Below are 7,578 nucleotides of genomic sequence, written 5' to 3' on the forward strand. Positions count from 1 at the left end.
CTCTCCGTATTCCTGCTTGTGAACAATGCTCGTGTACTGTGAACCTACAATTATCTTGGAACAAACTATTTAAAGAAAGAAAGACTTGCTCTATATATAATTCATCCAAACTCGTGGGAAATACACACAGGTACCGGACTAGTTCACTTGGCGCCACCCGTGCAGGCGACGGAACGAAAGCGCACAGGTTTCTAGGAGAAGCTCCCCTATCTTCAAACCCTGCCTGGGCCGCAGAGCCCACCCCGCAGCCTCCCACTCTCCCTCCGCACCGAGAACCCCCAGGAGGCGCCTCCTATCCCCGCTCAGAAGAGCGGCCCTCATTTCCAAGTGTCTCCTTTCCCACCAATTATCTGCAATGTCACCAGGTCATTTCCTCGTCACACTCACATTTATGAAATCAAGAAAAGGCCAAACACAATGAACTCTCCCAGAAGTGATCTGGCGGAGGGAGAAATGGTCTGTGATGTCTCCTCTGAAAAGGAAACATGACTTTTGTGAGAGCGCTAACTCTTGTAGCCATTTGCTCAGTCTCTCTGGGCAACGCAGCAAGTGTTCCAGTAACGAAACAAGACGAGGGCCTCCGCCACCGGCCCCCAGAGGAGAGCTGCCTTCTGGGTAACTCGGCTTCCTCCCACCTTCTTCGCCCACTCTTCGTCTTTCAAAAGGGATTCTGAACCTGCAATTTGGGAGCTTGGCAACAGTGCCTTCAGCTTTTTCGTCAACCTCTGAATGCAGTTTTGACATTAAAAGCTTGTACTGTGCGAAAGAAAACCATATTTTAGCGAAGACATTTTAACTTGAGAACGAATGAACTTAATATTGCATCCTGCCAGGAAAACCCATTTAAAAGAAATTCCATTTAAAGAACCTTCCTTTAAATTGAACTATGTTCACATCCAATTTAGCCAACCAGCTAAGCCGGCTGCTTTCCATATACCCACCTGGATAGCTATGGCACTAGGTCTGGCTGTCGACTCACTTATAAGCAATTCTGGTTTTGCTCTGGAAAATCCATACACGAAAACACGAACTATGCCTTAAGTCTCTCTTAGATGTTGCCAGTGGCTCAAAAAAAACAAAACAAAACCCAAAACACAATATATCAAGCAAATGTGGTAAATTGACCAAAGTCCCTCAGAGCTAAAATTCTGTAATTCATTCATGATCAAAATTACAGACTGAGCCCTGGCCGGTTTGGGTCAGCGGACAGAGTGTCTGCCTGTGGACTGAAGGGTCCTGGGTTTAATTTCGGTCAAGGGCACATGCCCGGGTTCAGGCTCGATCCCCAGTAGGGGGAATTCAGGAGGCAGCCAATCAATGATTCTCTCTCATCATTGATGTTTCTCTCTCTCTCTCTCTCCCTCTCCCTTCCTCTCTGAAATCAATAAAAATATATTTTATCCCTGTACAGATGGATGCAGAGGGCGTGCCATATGCAGACACTGCACTGGGTTCTAGAGAATGCAAAAGTGGAAGGCACAGGAATGGGCTGTGCAAAGGCAAGACGTAAACAGCTTTCTCTGTAGAGGACAAGGGAGAAGACCGAGGAGGCGGAACCTTCTAGAATGCACTGACGAGAAACTGCTCAGGACCTCGGGGCAATCCCTTGGTGCTGGTGCCGAAGGCCCTGCTGAGGAAGGGCGTCCTCCCAGGGCCTGAGGAGCGGCCGCGGCGAAGAAGCAGCCCCAGGAGGAGGGGACCGTCCTGGGGGAGGAACCTGAGCAAAACCAAACGGGAGCAAAGCAGGGCCGAGCTCCAGAGAAGCCGCCCAGACCGTCCAAGGACGCGTTTACCGGGATGCTGGCTGGAGCTGCAGCCGCTCCATGAACAGCTTCGGGCACCTGGGTCCGCTGCGGACACAGAGCCTGTGCGCCCGAGGCTCATTCTCGATGTCAGAGTGACAGCCACCCAGGGACCAGGCCCCGGCGCTCATGTTCCCACCATTCAGTGCTCCGTGGGCTGATCCCCCCTCCTCTCAGAGAAACCTCTATGCAGTCCACTCCTAAACTGAGGTCCCAATCTGTGCTGTTTTTGCACAAATGTGTGCATGAGCTATTTATAAAAATTAAAATTTGTATAAATTTGAGCCCTTTAAAGGAAAAATTAAAATCCAGTTAGTCATGATAAGCCTGATTCATCCAAATACTTACTGACAACCCAGTCAGACTGGCTATTTTCACACGAGCATGAGATTAGGAGCAACCAAGGCCTTCGATTTCCAGGCCAGACCTGCAGCCCTGTCCGCGCCATGCGAGAGGCTGCGGCGAGTTTTCTAAGTTTCCTTCAGATGAGCAGCCCAGGCCCACGCGGTCCAACTGGGCCCCTTTGGGAAAGGTCTCGCGGGTGACCTCTCTGACCCGCCTGGGCGCCCTGCTCTCGGGCTGCTTCTGCCTTGAAGATCATCGCTGGTGACACTGGTGACTGGCGAGAGGACAGTGTCCAGAGCACTGCCGCGTGCTGCCACACCGGACGTTTCCAAACGTCAGCACCTCGGTCACTTCTCCAGGGTGTGCCAGGGCCAACGCCCGGGCATTGCTGCCGCCCCGTTCCCTCAAGTGCTGCTGCACAGCGACACCCAAGCCCGGCTTCACAAACACAGGACCCGCCCCCCCCCAGGCACACAGCGACGCATTCGTGCAAAGGCGACGGAACTGGGAGCTGCCGGTGTCCAGGAAATGCCGAGCGTCACCGTGTTTCCTCAGCTCCTTGGTGCTCTGGCGCCTGGGAACGCAGTGCTCTGAACTGTACGCCTGAACTCAGAAACCCCTCTGCCTGCAGGTGCATTATTCAAACTCCCCACCAGTGCCCCCAGTCCCCTCCGTCACCCTCTGCTGGCACACTTCCTACGGAAGCAGAGGGGCCGGCGTTCCAGTAAACTTCCCGTTTCTGCAGAAAGGCCTTTAAAAACCCGAGAGGTGGGTGACCTTCTTCTGTAAGCGAAGGGCCAGGCGGTGAGCATTTCAGCTTTGTGGCCAGACGGACTCGGTCACAACACTCAAGTCTGCCTTCCTAGGACAGGGCAGCCTCAGAAACCCAGTGAGCCAGGGAGAAAGCCGGGCCCGCTAGCACCATCTCCACGGCACTGACGCTTGAACTTCATACACTTCACGTCATGACTAGCCTGACTCTCCCCCAACCATTCCAAATGGCAAGGCCGCTGTTACCCGAGCCCAAAACCAGGCCGCAGGTCACAGTGTCCTCTCCTGATCGAACGGATTAACCGCAGCAGGTTCCACGGAATTATTTTCTCACAAAAATGCAAGTTATTTCAGATGCCAACCAGTCAAAACTGTGAGGCACAAAAACCCTTATATGAAACAGAAAGAGCCATACAGCCTACAGATTGTCACTTAATATATTTGTATTTAACTAAATTGTTCTTCGTTATACAGCAGGAACCCCACCAATGCACCTCTTAGACACAAATTTGACCGTGGACATGTACCCCAAAAAGAAGTGGGGAGGAGGGGACGAGAACCTGACTGCAAGCAGGGAGGAGCGCGCCCACTCTTCCACTCAGTGAGCAGATGGCTCCTGCGCCTAAACCAGCAGCTATTTAAATTTAGTTAAAAGGAGCCATTAAAATTCCGTTCCCTAGCGTCACTGGCCACACTTCAAGTTCAAAAAGGTGCTCTGATATTCTCGACTGACTCACAAGGAATAACTTGATTCTGTACCCAACATTCTGACCCGACAACCACATACCTTCGTCCTAACTCCTGTCCTTAGAAGAATGTCGGGGGCCTGGCTGTGGGGGCAGATGCCCTGAACACGCCTTAAGATAAATTCTTCTAAAACCCAGAGTCGCTGATCCTCACGGATAAACTAATTACACGGCAGGAGTTTCAAGTCTGTTTCATCCACAGGCTCTGCTGTTGAAAGCCTTCTGTCTGTATGCAGAATAGAAGGCTGCACCCGGTTAGAAGCTTCTGGCAAAGTAAATCTGTAAAAAAGCAAGTGGGCTCTGAGCTCCCCGCGCCCCCACAGCGAACTCGCGGGTAAGCACGTGTTCCGTCCCCAAGGACAGCTCCCCGAGGGAAGGCTCTCGGGACACCACCGTCAGGCCACAGGCCCCCACTCTGCCTCTGGAAGCCCCCACCCCAACTCCCTTCCTCCTCAACTCTCCCCCAACTTCACCTACTTATCCCTCCCCTGTCTTGGTCCCAAGATTCACGGATCTAGGTTTGTTCTCTGCCTGGAATATCACTTTTTTTTTTTACATTTCTTTTAGTTTATTGAATTTGGTGGCATATAGTTTCTCTGGAATGTAACTTTAGTAACTGCTTTTCTTTCTTTTTTTTTTCTGACAGCCTGAAAAGTATCTCTTTATTTTCTAGTTTACACATATTAATACAGATTTAAAAATAAATTATAGGCTTTACTCGATTCTAACAAATCCAAAATCTTAGAAAAGTACTACAAAATAAAAAAGTATCACCTTTTTAAAAATGGCAATGTTTTCTGCTGCAATATATATAAATAAACAAATCATGGTATGTCCCACCAATAGAACGCTCGTTAGCAATACAATGTACTGAACTATTTATTCATGCACACATGAATGAGTCCAAGATAATATGGTGAATCAGAGAGACGAGGCAAAGGAAGAAGCATATGCTTCTATTTCTGTGAAATCCCAGGAGAAACTAATGCATCTAACAGCAAGTCCATGGTCGCCCGGGGGCAGAGGTCTGTTAGGGGTACGTAGGAAAAGTACAAGGCAGGAAGAATTGTGGGGTGGCCCTGGCCAATGTGGACCAGTGGTTAGAACACCAGCCCACGCACTGATTCTGGTCAAGGGCACATACTTGGGTTGCAGGTTTGATCCCTGGCCCGGGTTGGGGTATGTGCGGGGGCAACCAATCGATGTGTCTCTCTCATATCGATGCTTCCTCTTCCTCTCCCTCTCCCTCCCTTCTCCCTCCCTTCCACTCTCTCTAAAAATCAATGGAAAAAATATCCTCAGGTGAGGATTAAAAACAAAGTGGCTACTGTTCCATGTTGCACATGAACGTCTCAGAGTAAAAGGGGGCAAGTGCTGGGTAGAGACACTGCCAACTAACAGCAGGAAGCAAGGCGGCGGCGCAGAGACACAGAACGGGAACCTTTCTCATGCGAACAGCTTTGGAAAGGAACACTTCTCATTTCATCTTTTTTACTCTACTTTGAAAATGCACCCCAAAATGCATGTGTTCACCAGACTGAAATGGTAATTGTATTCCCTATGGCCCTAAAAACACACGATGAGGCTTTGTTGGAAACCAGTTATTTTGTTTATTATTAGCAACTTTTAAAAAAAGGAAGTAGTTGTAAATAATATCATATAGGTCTCTTTCCTTCTATAAGGAAAAGAAAAAGAAGGTAAAGATAGAAATGACCCTATTTCAATTCAGGCGTTAAGAGTAAACTATCCCCCTTGTAACAGGAAGGAAATACAGGCCCGCATGGCCTGCGCGTTATGTAACTGCTGGCGCTGGAGCAGCCGTGACCTGCAGATGCCGGGCTGGGAGCGCTCCTGAGAGGGCGGGCGGGGAGGCCGAATGACAAGGCGTCCTGGGAAAGGCTAGGGTTACAGCAGCCCGGCCAGCTTGATGCTCATGGTATTCACGTTTTCCACAGAACGAGGAAACACAATACACTCGGAAGGGCAAGAGCTCACGCAGGAAACCAATCGCTCAGCTCCGTCCGGGTCTGAATGAATGTAAACACCGGCCTGGTTCCCACAGGCCTGGGGGCACCGCCACTGTTCCCAGGACAAAGCCCTCTCCTTCTCTCACATCACTCTCACCAGAGACGCACTGCTGCCCCGCACACCCTGCCAGTTCCGCGCAGAGCTCCTCTGACTTCCCTGGTGCCTCCCAGCCCTCCAGTGCCCCAGTGCTCCCTAGCGTTCCCCTCTCCCCGCCCTGGAGCCCTGTCACTTAGGCTAAGACACAGCCAGGGGCAGAGCAGCGCCACGGGAGAGCCTGCGCGTCAACAGGCCTCCACTTGAATGCCAGGGCCACCACCACCCACTCCGTGGGCCACCAAGGATGGAGTCTGGGGGAAGTCTACTCCCCGCAGGGCACCAGGTCAGAGACCACAGGGCCAGGGAGGCGGGAGACCACGGGGAGGGGTAGAGCAAGGACTGCAGCGGGCCTCCGGAGCTAGGGAAGCCGGGCTGGGTGCTGCTGGCTGCCTGGCAAGCCGGGTTTGCCTGGAGGTGGGCGGCCGCGGGCGGGCTGTGCAGACCCGGGCAGTCTGCACCGAGAGCAGGTGAGGCAGCCAGGCGGGGCCGGTCCCTGGCCAGCACCTGAAGCCTGTCTCCTCATTTGTCAAGTAGATAAGACAAGCTGCCAGTCGGAAGATAAGTAGGTCCTGGAGATGTCAGGGACAGCATGTGACTAGCGAACAATACTGTTCCGTACATTTACTGTCAAGTTGCTAAGAGACTAACTTAAAAGTTATCATCCCAAGAAAAAAAGTGTAACTCCGTGGGGTGACGGATGTGAACTAAATTTGTGGCGCTCATTTCACCTGTCACAGCATCGTGTTGCACCCCTCACTGCCTCGCGCTGTCTGCGGGCTGTGACTCGGGACAGCGGGGAGAAGCCTGCCCAGCCAGTGAGCGGGAACCGGGACGCTCGCCGTGCTCCTCAGACCTTCAGATGTTCTTCAAGTGTTTCCTGAGCGGTGGCTCCTCAGCAGGACCCGTCCCCAGGGCCCCGGCCACCAGGCCTCCCATGGACTCCCGCTGGGCGAGAGCAGAGCCCACGGAGGTGGTGCGGCTGCCCCTGCACTGGGCCCGGCTGGGAGCCCAGCACACCCTCCGGAGGTGGGACCCTGCAGGAGAACCTGTGTCAGATCATTTCCCCACGGCACCCAGCCCTGCTCTGCTTCCTGTGGACACGGCCAACATTCTCAAACTCAGTTGCTGTGAACGTTCTAACCTGTTAAAGACAGGATGCAAAGGACTCTAAAATCTCCTTCATGGGAAACAGCATGACCCGGAGAACGGAAAACACAGAAGGGCGTGTCCTCCCCTTCCCACGGGGGGCGACAGAGCAGTCGGGATGCTGCACTGTGTTAATCCTGCACATCCGTCAGACCCAGAAGTTGGGAACAGACACCCTCTCCTCAGCCTCCCCATCAAAACTCAATTAAAGTAACATCAAGACTATCACTACGGATTCACTGTAAGGAGGGATGCCCACTGAGACAGCTGAGCCAACCAGCCGCTCAGGAGAAGCAGAGAGAGTAACACAAGAACCTTTATCTCTTCCCCGGACTCTGGTTGGGTTTCAAACAAAACCCGATAGGAGGGCCTGGCTGACTGGGGTTAATCAAAGCAAGCAAAATCTCTAACTCGGAGAAACTGCTCACTCAGCCTGCAGTACAACCCCTTTCAAAAGAGCACAGGTTCCGTGATCCTTCAGAGTCGACCAGTTGTTTTTATTATAACGTTACTCAAATATGTACAAAGTCGGGGAAAACTCATACAACGGTCAAACCAAACTAGCGGCACATTCAATGGGAAGGATGACCTCGTGGCCACCATGGGCGCTCACCGTGAAGAGGAACTGATGGGCCGGGCCAGCT

The 7,578-nt window shown here is 52.1% G+C and overlaps 1 protein-coding gene across 1 annotated transcript in view; it reads right to left on the reverse strand.

Annotated features, from left to right (window-relative positions):
* Nucleotides 1-7,578, reverse strand: part of SEC14L1 (SEC14-like lipid binding 1) — a 34,027-nt gene that overhangs the window by 18,807 nt on the left and 7,642 nt on the right. The gene's annotated exons all lie outside the window — the stretch shown is intronic.

This window comes from Myotis brandtii, unplaced genomic scaffold (assembly GCF_000412655.1).
Source record: "Myotis brandtii unplaced genomic scaffold, ASM41265v1 scaffold825, whole genome shotgun sequence".
In the NCBI taxonomy this organism is placed as follows: Eukaryota; Metazoa; Chordata; class Mammalia; order Chiroptera; family Vespertilionidae; genus Myotis; species Myotis brandtii.